At 36.2% G+C, this 16,034-nt stretch overlaps 1 pseudogene; it reads left to right on the top strand.

Annotated features, from left to right (window-relative positions):
* LOC113099225 (MAM domain-containing glycosylphosphatidylinositol anchor protein 1-like) overlaps nt 1–16,034 on the top strand; it is a 142,710-nt pseudogene that overhangs the window by 97,947 nt on the left and 28,729 nt on the right.

Genomic DNA, 16,034 nt, shown 5'->3' with positions numbered 1-16,034 from the left:
TTAAACTATGTGCAGTTATGTTAACATGTTAACAGTTCAGCTACCTAATGCTTGCTATACAGTTCCTTGAGTCAACAATGAGAATTAAATGCTTTATATGCAACAAAATCAAGCTTGCATTCATGCAGATTTCGCAATGCTATCTCACGGCCAATTCATGCGTATTTTACGAGGTGGCCTATTCGTAGGAATTTTATTCGTACAAATTTGTACGACTTCACTCGTACGATTTTATACGATTTGTCTGAACCCCAGTGACGGTTAGGTTTAGGGGCGGGGTTAGGTATAGGTCATTCGTACAAATTCATACGAATTGTGCAACTCGTAAAATACGTACGATTTGGCAACAAACGTATGAATTTTTACGAGTGAGGTTGTACGAATTCGTACGAATAAGCCACCTTGTGAAAAATGTACGAATTGCCGTGAGATCGGGTTGGATTTCGCATTGCATCAGCCGCAAGTGTTTGGAATTGTTTAAAGTGTTTTTTATGCAGCAGTAAATGCTTTCTTTTACAAGTAAAGAGACACATTTTCAAGGTAAAATCACAAAGCTCAAGCAAAAAAAAAGCAACAAACACAAAATGCTAACTTTTCACTAAAGTATGTTCAGAAATAACTCAAAGCCAGCAGCATTCAGAATCGTTGTGAGATGTCCCATGGGAAGTACCTCAAAGTAGAGAATGACTAGTTGATCTGTTTCACCAAGTGCTCTTAGTCAGCACACTGCTGTTGTGCCTGAGGAAAGACTTCTGAACCTTCTTACAGCAGGCGGCTGGATAGCAGCTGACCTCGCACTCAGCAAATCACTGCGCTGAGGGCTTTCTGTGCTTTCCTGGAGGTTAGAGATGTATAAATCTGTGTGTGACGCAACCACGTTTCCAGTGTAAATTTTCTGTCCTCTCTGAAATGTTCCTCTGTGAAAACATTTTCCTTAATAATTTAACTTGCAACGATATTCAGTTGCAATACTGATGCTATATTTAAAGCGTAATGCTATTTCACAATATGACTATTTTGCCTGTATTTTTTATTAAATAAACGCAGCCTCTGTGAGCTTTACAGACTTTCAGAAATGTAAAAACTTCACTTACCCCAAACTTTTAAACAGTAGTGTATATGATTTCATGTGTTAAATAATGGTAATAAATGGTAATTAAGTCAGACATTATTTAAGCCTGATCATAGCATGATTAAACCATTAAACACTTTTCTCTCTTGTGTGTTTGCAGAACCGTCAGACAGTTTTGTCCAAACAGATCACAACTAAAGAGCCTGTGAAAGGTGTGTTGATGTCCTACACACTGACGGACTTGCGTATTCCTCTGTCATATGAGGTCAGCCTCACTCCCATAACCAGCTTCGGCACCGGAAACACAGTCACGCGCAGCATCCAGTACTCTGAGCGTAAGTCACCTTCCAGATACACACCATACAGTATGCAAGATCTCCCTTGTCATTTGGCTACTCCCATCCATTTATTATTTTTTTCCTCTTAAATTTATCCTTTTACGTAGGCAGTATACCATTTTTGATGAATTTAGATTTTTTTTTAATTTAATATTGGCAAGCAGCTGGGCTGGAGGTGGAATGGGAATCAGAGTCAGAATTGTTCAAATCCTCATGATTCCCATCAACAGAGGTCATGCATTTCAAATGTGAGGTTTCGCTTTCGGGATTATGGTAAATTGAGATGTCAGACGTGTGGCAGTCATTGTGTGGAGAGTTTGCTGATGGCTACAGAACAGGCCAGCGGTTTCAGCACCAGAGCTGAGTCTGGATCTCAGAAAGCGCTGATAGAATCTAATCCCATTGGATAGACATTCAATTTCAGCATTCCTCTAACCAGACCACCCTCTAAAAAATGGCCAACCTCTAGAATAAATGGACTGCTGGAAGACATGAAACCCTCCTTCTCTGATGTCAGGGCCATATATATGCACAAAAGTTTGTTCCAGTCTTCTAGTCTGATTGGGTTTTATTTATTAAATATAATTATTTTATTTTATGTATATGCATAAATAGAGTTTGGTTAAATTTATGTTTGTATGTATGTATGTATTATTATTATTATCATTATTATTAATTAATTAATTAATATTTTTTATTGTTCATTCAAATATTTGGTAAGGTATATGTAAGTATATTTAAGTAAATGCTATTTATTTGTAATCTTTTTAATAAAAATTGTAAACATTTTTTTATTAATTATTTTATTATTTTATATTAAAATATTCAGTAAAATATATGTAGGTAAATATTATTTATTACTTTATTATTAATTATGCTATTATATTATGCTAGTATACATCATGTTGTTTTATATAATGGAAAAATATGTATTGTGTTCATTAAGTGAAAAATGGTTTAGAAAGTATGCATTCTTTCTTTCTTTCTCTCCCTCTCTCTCTCTATTACACTGAAACTTGATCTTAATTGGAAGATTCTTAGTTAATTTATTTTGTTTAAAAATAATACATTCATAATTTTGTTAAAATAGCTGTCCAAAATTATAGAATAAAAAAAAATCAACTCTTTTTTTAGAGCAGATAAATAAATATACACTGTATATAGTCATTTCTTAGGTAAATATTTTAAGTTTTCTCTGTATAATTTTTCTCTTCTATCTCTCAGCCTTGTTTGATGTGTATACACGGATTTCATTTGTTGTGTTAATTGAGCCGCAAGAAGGCCCTGCAGTCACTGCTTTTTCTCATTTCTTTTCTCTCGCAGCCTACACTTACCCAAGACCTTCAGGTGAGACATACCTGCACTTTTTCTTCCGGTGATGGTTTTGTGCATGTTGTCTTTCTCTCTCCTCTGAACCCATCCTCCCATCTCGCGCTTGCCCTGCCTTTCAGTTCTTCCCAATTAAATTCAACACAGTTCTTCTGGCAGCTTAACCGCAGAGCTTTGCCAAAGAGGTACAAAAGAAAAAAAAGAAAAAAAACATAAATTAAAACTGACTGGAGATCAGCAGAGTAAATTGAAGAGCCGAATGCATGCGGAGGGAAGAAAATGGTGATTTCAAACCACAACTCGGAAATCGTGCATTCTTCGCCATTCAGTCTCCTCTCGCACTTGGAAGATGAGTTAATCAGCCATTTAGAGTGTGAATGGAGACATTCTGGGTGACTAACTACAGTATTCTGTATTCTGTGTTTGTTAAATGAGGGCAATCGCTGTGAACGCTGCAATATGCTGAGAGTACTCCAGTACTCCAGAGGAACCTGTCGAGAGGCCTCCTTACATTAAACACGCCTGAGAAACCCTGCCGTCTTTCTTCTCAGATCTGCTCCTCAGCATTAGGCCAGAAACATACATTATGCAAGTACGAAAGCGCAGGTGTGGATGCTTAGCCATGCTAAACAGACTTAGCTGCACTGCTGCGCTACAGTGGCAGAAATATAAGCTGCACAAAACCCAAGTTCCTTTGAGATTTCCTATTTTCAGTGCAACTTACTGGACAATATTTGACCTAAATGAGATTAATGTCCTCCTGTTACCATTCGAATAGAACCTGCTCGTGTCATTGGGAAGAACAGAGACTTTGAAGTGTATTGTAAGTAGACACATTTATAAACTGTGCTTCTTATGCAGTGTTATACAGTTCAAGGAAATATTACCTTTAGTAAAATAAAATAGAGTGCTTAAGGTCACACTATATATGTGGATACTGTGACTCTCACACAATGGAATACAATTAAAGGAAATATTATTATAGCATTATCCAATTCTTTCGTGCTTCTTTCACTTCTCTCGTATCACACCACTGCGTTCTCTAAATAATAAAATTTCTGTCAAATTATTTACTTATTTGGCAAGTAGCTGTGCAATAAGCAGGGTCCTGATCGCTCTGTCAGGGTTTATTCTGAGAGAACAAACATCTGGATGTACTTTATCGCTTCTGTAACACATTTGCACTTGCATTTATGAACTGAAGGTGGATCTTGATTTTCTCTGTGTGTAGATCACGTGTGTGGATTTGAGGACATTAGGATATGTGGGTTCACTCAAGACCGCAGCGATGTGTTTGACTGGACCCGACAGAACCACCTCACACAGAACCCCCAAACGGTCGGTTAATACAGGGCCGGATACAGACAGGAGTGGGACGAAAGAAGGTAAAAATACACAGTAACACACACCAAAGTGGACATTTTTTTCTGCCCAATTTTTGAATCTAAACAGAAACTCTTTTCTATTCAGTTCAAATGTATTTTATAGAAATATGCAAACCCCAAAATCATCCCAAAGTACCTTTATAGAGAATTTTGCCGGTCAAGATATTCCATAGTAAGATGCTACTGTATTCTCGAAATCAAAAGCACATTTGTAAAACCACATCATTTTATTTCTTAAACAAAAACTCTGACTGACCGACCAATCTTGAGAAAGCAGATTTAATAAAAATTTTCGGTGTGTATTATTATTATTAGTTTTGTGTGAAAGCATCTGCCCTTTGGAAAACCTTGTGTTAACTCGTTTATACTTTCCATCTATAATAAAGGTTACTACATGTATATTGAGACGTCGCGGCCACGTCAGGCCGGGGATCGAGCTCGTCTTCTCTCTCCATTGTACAATGTTACGGCAGCCCGAGGACCAACAGGGACCACCAGAACCCCCTACTGTGTCTCCTTCTACTACAACATGAATGGAAAACATATCGGTGAGTCTTTAACTCTGGTTTAAATTCACACTCTGAGAAAGACAAAAACATTGAAATTATTGACTTCTAAAACCTGTTTTACTTTGGTTAGCTGATTTTTTACGGTTGATTGAATAGTGGAAAGTAGTCTCTATTTGACAGGTTGGAGGCTGGATGATGTTGTTTCCCTGAGAAATCGGAGTTTGTTTTGTCTGTAAGTGTCCTCCTCGCCTGCAGCATTGGGCTGAATCTGTCAGGGAAAGTACGGTGCTTTATGAGTAGTGTTCACTAGAAGGTCGAAGACAATGAAGGACACAGACAGTCAGAGAGAGAAGTGATGTCATCCACACATCCATTACTTATGTATGGTGACTGTTAAAACATTAAGCTTTGTTTCAAAGTGACATCTGTCTATTCTCTCAGTTTCAAGCAGTCTTGTGTGTGTGTGTGTGTGTGTGTGTGTGTGTGTGTGTTTCTTTCTGGCACATTTAAGCTGATCAAGCATCATTCAATGATACACTGTAGTAATTCTAAGAGAAAGTACATAGCACAACAATATTGGATACAATAGTCAGTTTGTAATTAGATTAACAATTTTATAGACACTAACATACCTTCAAAAGTTTGAGGTCAGTAAGATTTTTTTAAAAGTAATAATACTTGGAGATGCGTTTAATCATCGGTTCTCAATTCCAGTCCTTGCACCCCCCAGCTCTGCATATTTCACACGTGTCTCTTTGTTAACACACTTGATTCAGATAATCAGCTCATTAGAAGTGAGCTCCGATCATGAACTGTGTTCCCATTGAAAATCTGTTGAAGTTTACCTCACCTCGGAACATTAATTCACGGATTTGCGCTTGTGCATCGTCATCACACACGGACAAGTGTGACATCATATACCTCTGTAAATAAATACAATTTAAATTCCCGTCTTCCACACTTCAGTGCACTTTGAATGGAACATATATGTTCGCTTCGAACTGGATTCATGGCGGAATATCCTGTGATGTCCACTTCGCAGGGCACTTAAGTTCGAATAGAACAAACGTCTGAAGCAACAAGTGAAAAATATGAAATCTGCAGAGCAGGGGGGCGCGAGGACTGGAATTGAAAACCACTGCATTAAATTGATCAAAAATGACAGTAAAAGCATTTAAAATGTTACAAATGATTGTGTTTTGTGAATCAGTTCTGTTCAGACTTCCTATTAAAGAATCCAGGAATATTACAATTACAATTTCTGAAGGATCTATATATATATATATATAAAATTATAATAAATTTTTTTTTTTAAACTTTGTTTTAAATTGTAATAATGTTTCATAAAAATACAATCTTTGACAGATTTTCTATAAAAATTGCAATGTTGATGAGCATAAGACTTTTTCATCTTAACAACTCCAAACTTTGGATTTATAATGTACAGTATATACTTTCCAGTGTTGAGTGAAATTAAGTGTATTATAAAGTAAAAGTATATATACATAGTCAAAAGGATTTCCTTTGCCTTATCCTTTGTTGTTGTTTTTTTTTTACTCGTCACAATGCATTATGGTATCATCTTCTATGTTAAGGAAACATGCAGCACCGCCTTAGGGCCTTTCACGTAGGACACGCTCTAGTATCCGTCTGCATGACATTTTCATTGTTGTTTAATGGCGTCAAGCACATCAAAGTGGGCATCTGTGACTGTTGCCACTTCATGTCAGGTTAAATAATGTTAATCTTTTAAAAATGTGCCTTGAGACCTTGTGGTCCATTCCTCTGCACTGCGTTTGGCTGCTTTTCAATGCAAGAACACGTCCTGTGTGAACGGCCGCTCCGGATTTGACCAAAAGTAGGTATCTTAAAGTGATAGTCCACCCAAAAATGAAAATTCTGTCACTGTGTACTCCCACTCATGTTGTTTCAAACCTGCATGGCTTTCTTTTTTTCTGCTGGACACAAAAGAAAATATTTTAAGGGGAATATTGGTAACCAAACAGTTCTAGTTCCCATTGACTTCTATTGTGTTTTCCATCCATGCATTTGAAGTAAACGGGAATCAAAACTATTTAATTACCAAAATTCTCCAAATACCACATTTGTGTCCCACAGAAGAAAGAAAGCCATATTAGTTGTGAGTAAACAATGTGAGAATTTTCACTTTCGGCTGGAATATCCCTTTAAGCCAGGTATTTTCTTCTTCTTCTTTTTTTTTTTTTTGGTGGACTATCCCTATAAAAAAGCAAACCCACGTAAGCCTTACAGTTGCACCTAAAATGTGTTCTAATTATGCAGTAGACTATGTTTGGGAGCAGAACCTGCATGTGAAATGTTTGTTTATGCAGGGTGCTATATATGTGTGGGTGGCAGGGATTTACTATAGTTTGAGGACAAAAATGTCCCCAGAAATGAGCTAAATCTGACAAAAGCTCTCTTTTGGGACCTCAAAGGCATAAATGACTCATAAACGAAGCAAATAATGTTGTTCTAAAAACGCGCCTTGCACGGTGATTTATGGGTGTTCCTGATGGGGTTCAAAGATCTGTGACTATCTGGCAACCACCTGTTATCGCACACACTCGCACACACAGACTTTAATTGCTCATTAATGTATCATGGACTTTATCATGCAAAACTCCTCCAACCGAAGTTTCGACAGCAGACCAAAAGTTTTCACTGCTGTTGTTGTTTGCTCATTTTTCAGCTTGACAAATAAAGTAACCGAACTTCCTGTTTCCCCTCGCTTTTTATCTGCACTCTCTCTTCAAACTTTATCAGCCCATTAACAGCTCAGAAATTGTGCTTCTCTCTCTCTCTTTCTCTTCTGCTCGTCGCTCTCTCTGGCTGTCTGTCTCCACCTCGCTCTCTTTACCTGTGCGCTGTCTCCTGTTCTAATGAGACGGGGCCGTCTAATTATTTGCCAGTTGCCACTCATGACACAGGCTGGGCTCGCGGTGGGGGGCGGCTGGTGAACACACAACGCGCTTCAGTCTGTTCGGCTTTCCGAAGGCATTTTGGATTCCCTGCTGCAGGCCTGCACTGTATATTTCAAAGGACATGTTTTATTCATTCCATTGCTATTTAGGAGTCGGAGAGGACAGCAGGTCCTTAATGAAAATTAAAATTGAAAAGCGAACCACATTAATCATGATCAAAATCACCCTAGGGTGCACATGCACATAACCTCATACTCAAGCTGTCTGCTAAAGCTCTCTAACCCATCATATTTGTCTCTGTCTGCTTTAAAACGAGAGTAGGCGGTCTAGTGGTGTTTCTATTTGCTATTAGATTATTGTAGTGCTAGTGTAAACCACTTCCTGTGACCTTTTGTTTACGTCTGTGTGCTAAAATAAGTTGGGTGGCATCCAGAAAGATGAACTGTATTCCAAAATGAAAACAACATCCGTGTCATAAAGCAATTTGAATATTATTTATAATATGTTAAATTAAATATTTGCCTTAATTTTTCATATTTGTCCTGTTTAATTAATTTTGGGGGTTTAAAATGTATGTTTGTTTTAATTTAAATAATTAATAATTTATTTCAGATAGTTGCCTAAGCATAATTTCTTTCTTTCTTTCTTTCTTTCTTTCTTTCTTTCTTTCTTTCTTTCTTTCTTTCTTTCTTTCTTTCTTTTTCCCTCTCTCTCTCTCTCGCTCTCTCTCTCATCCTTCCTTTCTTCTTTTCTTTATTTTTCATATTTCACCTTCATTTTAATTAATGAAAAGAATGTTTAATTCTTTATCATTTTTTCTTTTGTATTTGTGTGTGTGAGTGTGTTTAAAATATATAATTAACAACTTTATGCAATTTAATCTTGAAAGCAGCTGTTACAGAGGATAAATTATTCAGATCAATTCAATTCAGTTATTCATAATAAATACAAATAATCATTTGGAAGCAAAAAACTCAATAAAGCAGTTTAATATGATTTAAGTTAATATTTTATCCAGTGTTTATGTGTAGATGTATTTTATGTTGGTTAGAGTATCCTTTCAGTAGCTTAGCAACATGCTAACACAAATAAAATGCGATGTTTGTTATTTTTGCATCTGCTTTTATTTACATCAGGACTACGTAAGGTGGTTTGCTGGTCTGATATCACCAAAACCCACTAAAGCCATCAGAAAAGACTAGCCTAACCAGCTTGACCAGACTAGATGATCTTAGGCTGATTTAAAGAGTATTTATCTGTTCTACATGGGGCTGGTGGCAGTGATCTGCTATTGGCTGAATGTTGGCGTGATTTCTGCTGATTACGGCCTGTGTTCACTAATCTGCTAATCTTTAGTCTGTGCATTGGCATGTGGGCGGCACTGTGGGCACAGATGCTAAACTGAGAGGGAGGCACAGCTGGCTCGACTCTCATTACATGAGACGCCCTACTGCGAGACAGACGTCCCTGTTAGCAATCTTAATGTGCAGGACTCTGTTAGCCGCTCTACGCTGGCCGTAAATTACAACCTAATTAGTAGAATGAGAGTTTAGACTTTTATTTGCACCACTGTGCTTGCATTAGATTTGATTACATCCCAATTAGCAATTGAAGAGATTAGCTCTGCGTTGGTTATGCCACACTAGCACTGCATTCAACAGAGCTACATCAGCACACTGACACTTTAGCCTTGCGCTATTTATAGATTTTCCGCTCTTCCTAGAAGAGTAGAATATATGTGTATGAATGCAGAAAACACCACAGATTTTTATCACAGCATGTCATGTTTAACATCCTGTGTGTGTGTTTGGAGGATATTCAGTTATCTGGAGGCTTGTCTCTGTTTGATGGTCCTGCAGAAAGAGCTTTGCATTACTTGACTGGATCAATAAATCTTTACTAGTGGAGAGACAGAGACATTCACTCTCTATATTTCCAGATGGGTTTATCTGATTAGAGGGAGGAGGCATGTATTTGTGTTGTTTTTGATGGCTTGATCATTGGGTTTCTGGGTGCTGTTTGTATTTGATTTTAATTAGCATCAGAATTTCAGTGTCATGCAATTTGTCTCTCTTTTAAATGAAATGCTTCATGAATCTCACAGCTGTTGTTTCACTGTGTTTTTAGGTTTGATGCCCTCAAATGCAATTGCAATGTAAAATGTATTCACACTTTTTTTTTCCAGTGCAGGTGAAGTGTTTAGTCATTGTTTTTAATAAACTATTTATTTATTTATTTATGCTTTGTATTCTTGTTTTATCTGTTATATTTCTGTTTTAACATGTTTTTAGTCATTGTATAATAATAATAATAATAATAATAATAATAATAATAATAATAATAAATGTCCTCTTATTTTCATTTTTGTTAAATCTATCGTATTTAAATGAAGTATCTTAGTTATTATATTTTTATTAATAATAATACTAATAATACTAATAATAAATTATGATTATTTACTCTTTTTATTTGTAGTTATATATATATTGTATTTTTGTTTAAATATATTTTAGTCACTGTATAATAATAATAATAATAATAATAACAACAATTAATATTATTTCTTCTTATTTTGTTGTATTTTTTACATTTAAATGGAGTCTCTTGAGTTTTTATATTTATTAATATAAGATTATTATTAATATTAATATTCTTATTCCCTCTTTTTATAATTTTTTGTATTTATTTATTTTACTCTGCAATGGTCAGGGCTAACGATAAACAAAGTTTTATTAGGCTAATGAACAATAGATTAGATTGACATGCATCCCTAAAAATGTGTCAGTTAAATTGCCCATTTCAATTTCATGGTGTCTTTTTCATGTCATTCACTTTCCTCTAATCGCAGTAGTCCGTGTGATTTTTCATCAAGAGCAACACAATAGCATGTTGTAATAGACCGCAGGTTTATTAGGCTTGAAGTTCATTACAAAGGAGTTCAGCAGCCAGTGGATCCATTAGAGCAGAAGTCAATCACAGCAGCAGTCTTTCCATTAGATCCTTCACTCATTACAGCATCAGAGTGTGACCCCGCTGCTGTTAGCGGATGACAGATGCTTCACAAGGGCTTTCGTCAGTCTTTGTCCTTGTTTAGTGATGCACGCAATTTATATGGTACAAGACTGAAGGGCTTGTTTGTTCAGACTAATTGTTGCATGTATTCATCATCTTTCAACTGTCAGGAATACTTGCCTCTGATTGGTTAATGATGGCCTTCTGTCAAATGATAATGTTCAGATAGCTGCTTTCAATCACTGTTATTTCAGTATGATTTATTTAGTATTATACTGTCATGATTATTAATTATATGGAATTTAGAATTTTTTATTTTAGTGTAGGTCTCAATAATTTAGTAGTATGTTTTTGTCAGTTTTATTAGTTTTGTTGTTGTTGTTGTTTAGTAAATGAAAACTATATTGGCAACTAGTTGCAGTATTTTTCAGTGAAAGTATATCTTAAAGATGAAAAATAAAATCAATTTACATAAAAGTTTTTAAATAATTTTAGTTAATGACCAAATTTGTATTTAAACTTAATGAATTAGAAATGCTGCCTTGGCAACAAGCTGAAATATTCAATGAAAGTATAACTTAAATATATGTCTGGATGTGTGTGTGTGTGTGTCTGTACATATATATATATATATATATTTCTTATTGTAAATAATTAAACTCAATTTTAGTTATTTAAAACTTTTTTTTTTTAAGTTGCCTTGGCACCTACCTGAAATATTTAATAAATAAATAAAAAAAACCTTAAGTATTAAGATAACCCATAGAAAAGAAAAGTCAAAAGTGAGATTTCTTTAACATCTCAAATATTTCTCCTAGACAGAAATGAAGTTACTTTAAGATCGAATGGGGATTTTTGCTTGAGTCTCCTGCTTCTCAATCTTGTCTCCTGAGACAAAAACACTCACAATGGTCTCCTTTAAAGCTTTAAAGGAGAGCTCAACAACATCTTACACTGTGCTTAGATTTTTCTCTTATGCAGAAATATAATGTTACTTTTTATTGGACAATGTTTATGTACTTAGGCACACAGTTTGTTGTTGGATATAGTAATGTACCGGATGCCTTAATCAAAAAAGATTTACAGAAAATGTAACCCTGGAGCTTTCTTTGCTGAAAGGCACATAAATGGCTTATGACTCAGTCTTGTTTATTAATTGACTAATTTGATTTTTAATACATATGACATACATTTAAATGTTTGATCTCATATTGAGGCCTTTGACTTGGTGCACACTTTGTAATGCTTGACAAATGTTAGAGCTTTCGAGTCTTTAGTGTAGGAGAAATATCTGAGCACAGTGTGTGATGTTATTGAGATTTCTTTTAAAGCTTTAAAGGAGACCATTGTGAGAGTATTGCAGTTTTTGTCTCAGGAGGAGACCAGTTTGAGAAGCAGGAGAATCAAGCAAAAGTTTCCATTCAATCTTAAGGTAACCTCAATTCTGTCTAGTAAAAATATTTGAAATGCGACAAAAGTCTCTTTTATATTATTTTTCACCCCTTTTGATCATTTAAATCTCCTGTTTAAAAATAGGAAAATAGATGCTCTATAGTTGTGTATAATTAAACGCGATATGGTTATGTATATATCTGTTTATAATATACATTTTAAAATTGTATAACTGCTGCTGCCATAATAAAGACCCATTTCAGATGTTTCTGTGGTTTTCTCCTCTTTCTGCTCCCAGTCGCTGTTGTGGAGTTTGTATTTGTATTTAGTCGCTGTATTTCTTTTAAATATTTTCCAGCATTTTAGAAATAAATATGTATGTAAATTACACTGAATTTTAGGAGAAAGAAATGCTGTTGATCCTGAAATGAGAGCTATATGAGAATCTCGTCTAAGTCTCCTGAGCTTAGGAAAAGCAACCACTGAGCAATACATTTTTCCTAAAGGAATGAATGTTCATATTTTAACAGTTTTAGCCAACAATAATGAAACTTATTCCAGTTTAAAACTGAACTTAAACAAACAAACAAAAAGATAAACGTTACCCTAAAATCATAATTCCATTTAACAGAAATGACTGTAAACACTTTCAGGAATACAAACATGCTTTGAATCTGCTTTAAAATTGCCTGCTACCACCCAGCTCTCCCGCTCGACCTCCATCTTCTGCTCATTATGGAGATGAATGAGAGTTTGGATGTGTTTGACCTGTGTCAAGGTTAGCCAAGGGCCTCTGATGCTGTCTTTCTCTGGCAGCACAGGGGTCCGTTTGAAGCCCTAGGCCTTTACTGCTGCCTGTCCTTACACAGACACCATTGTTTCTCTTAGCTGTTTATTTTCAAAGGTCTTCGCATAAGGGTGATTTTTAAGTGCCTGGCTCATTGTTCACAACGGTTTATGAGTCAAGAGTGTGTAATCACCTTAAAGATACACCAGCACACAATTTGTGTTTGTTTATCAGGCAGCGAGCAGCTCTTCAGTGTGATTGGGGTCATTGAAACGTGGCAGACGCTTTCAGTCTGGCCAGCAAGCTAATAGTGAGGTTCTGATACAACACACCGTTACCGTTAAAGGCTCCTGATTTTCCTCAGATTGCTTTGATTACTGTAATATCTGTACAGTAATGACACATTCTGACTCTATTAGAGTGAGTTTCCCTTCTCTCTCTCTCTCTCTCTCTCTCTCTCTCTCTCTCTCTCTCTCTCTCTCTCTCTCTCTCTTTGTTCCAAAGTGCAACTGAATTATATATTGGTTTCCCTTAAGCACAAAGTCAGAGTAATAATTTAATGCATGAGTCATAAAGGTGCCACTTGGCTTCACTGCCTTCCATCATCTGTGTGTGTGTTTGTGCTCAGTGTCTGTGACAGATTTCAATGCTGGAGTTGGTGATAAACGCTCTAAACCTCACATAATCACAGTGTGTGTGTGTGTGTGTGTGTGTGTGTGTGTGTGTGTGTGCAAGATGCCTCTGCCCTGTGGAGAGTTGTGTTTCTGGAGCTGATCTATCACACGTCAGTCTCAGACGACAAACCCACAGAGCGTCTGATGATTATAGATCAATTTATCATGTCACATCTTGATTTTCCAGACAAGCTGGTTTAGCAGAGCTGCACTTTTAACGATCTGGTTAACATTTTTTATTTTATGAACAAAGTTATCATAAAGTTATTACTGTGGTGTTAAGTAGAGAAGTGTGGAGGTTAAACCATTTTTTAAAGGTTTTTGAATACATATTCTCAAATGTATAATGCAAAACTTCCAAAGCCTGAAAATAAAAGTAAAAATAGCAGTTTCAGCAGTAGAATAGTAAAATACTCGTTTTAAGTAATAATATTTGCAATGTTACAGACTTTATAACAAATGACCTTTGTTTAGTGCCTTCCAAATAAATCACACAATCACGTATTTTAAAGTACACTGAAAACAAATGTGGTGCAGGATTGACTTTTATACTAAAAAATTGCTTGTAAATGTATTCAATTATTACAAAAAATAGCAAGTAACACAACGACTTGAATGTGGGATTTTAAAGTAGGAAGAAATAGCATTTTGTTGAAAAACATACCCCAGTAATCTATATTTTTTTTATATATATATATGTATATATAACTTACACACAGACACACACATTTTACAGTGCTTTGCTAGATAGAATTTCATATTCGAAATTATGCTAGTGCATTTTTGCAAAACACAAAACCTACTTTTTACTATTCACTTTCACTCACTTTAAAATGTTGTAAAATCAGTTTTCCGGTGTACAGTGGTGGTGATATTTGATTGCATTATGTATTTGACCTTATTGTCACAGTAGTAAAGTCGGGCTTTGTGCAATCCCTCAGAGAAACACTAATCTACTCAAACCAGCGGTGGGTCAAAGGGGTCTTATTAGAGCAGGAGCAATGATCCGTCATAATTTGTGTCAAATCCTGAGTTTGCCCCAATTCACTGATCCTGATGGACCCTGATATCCAGTAATTGTTTGAATCCCACACACTTATCAATTTTTTTTCTGAGGTGGTAAAAGAACATGCAATTGTTGGCACAAATTGTTCTGTTTGTAAGAAAGTATTTAATCTTTTGCATATAACAAACGCATATCAGAAACACAAGGTCCAGTCCGATTGACTGGGATTGTGAAAATACTCAAATAACTGATCTTCTGTTTTCTGTGCTGTTTTGATTTTTGAGTACATCAGGACTTTGTTTGATATCAGAATTGTTGTGCATCCCTCATTTATCGTCATAAAGTTATATCATGCTTATATTTGCATTTTTATGACCAGACTAGAGTGCGAAGGTGTCACTGTTCCTCTTCCCTGTTTCCTGTGTGTCTGCAGGTACTCTCAATGTTCTGATGAGGGTGAAGAGCATCGCCACTGTGGATTCTGCCATCTGGACTCTCTCCGGACACCAGGGCCCTGAATGGAGGAAGGCAGATGCTGAGATCTATCCGAGCGGACCCTTCCAGGTCTGAGCATGAGAGCTTGTATGCAAACACATTGTATGCAAATGTGTCTTCTTCTGATCACTGTGTGTGTGTTTTCCATGTCGTGCATGTGAATATATTTTCTATAGCACGTTTGGACAGGCTTCAGGGCTTGGGGATATATGAAATATTTCTGATATGTGCATGAAGCTTTTGCTAGCGAGATATAAAATATGCATAATTGTTATTTGGATATCAGGTTTCCTAACAGTATGTCATTAGACTAGATTTGCAATGTTTCCTGACTTGTGTTTGACAAGTGTTAAAGCAGATTTAAACTGTATTTTATAGTTTGAACATTTTGAATCTAACACCGTGGCATGGTAATTGCATTGATATTTATCTTTTTTTAGCTATTTTGTGCAATCCTAGTTGGCAGGTGTGCTATGTCTGTTCATGTGTGTGTGTGGTTGGAGGGTCTGGGGTGGGGGGTGATTGAGGAAGCGCTGAGTCGTGCTCTACCGCTCTCCTCTGGACCCGTGTTTCTGCTGAGCTGAGCTCTCAGCACAACAGCTGCAGACCGGGAGACATTTACTGCTCGTCACAGAGGTGAAAAGATGCTGGAGAGAGAAAATGACAAATTGAGAGCAGGACTGAAAAAGAGGTGATTCATACAGTGAAGGAAACTGAGAGAAGGGCAGAAAAAGATGAACAGCGCATGCAATAGGGATGGAAATGAAGACAGATAATTCAGAGGAAAAAAGAGAGAGTTTACAGGTAAATGGGACACTTAAGTCTGGGCTCATTGGTCTTGGTCCTGTCACATTATTTTACCCCCATTCTTTCTACAACTACTGCTTAAAGACAACAAGCCATTGCATTTGACTTTCATAATGGGACACATTTCCAGGTGAAACTGAATTTTCAGTGGGAAACTATGTAGGACAGGGATGGTTTTTTGTCCTTTGGGATTTGATTGGATCAGGAAATATAGGCTATGTTATTCTTTATTAATATTGTTTGGCCTCACCCATGTGGATTACAGCAGAAAAGGAGTTGTTGCATA

Source organism: Carassius auratus, unplaced genomic scaffold (assembly GCF_003368295.1).
Source record: "Carassius auratus strain Wakin unplaced genomic scaffold, ASM336829v1 scaf_tig00216891, whole genome shotgun sequence".
In the NCBI taxonomy this organism is placed as follows: domain Eukaryota; kingdom Metazoa; phylum Chordata; class Actinopteri; order Cypriniformes; family Cyprinidae; genus Carassius; species Carassius auratus.
The sequence above is the reverse complement of the archived record's forward strand: the minus strand, read 5'-3'. Positions and strand labels throughout refer to the sequence as shown.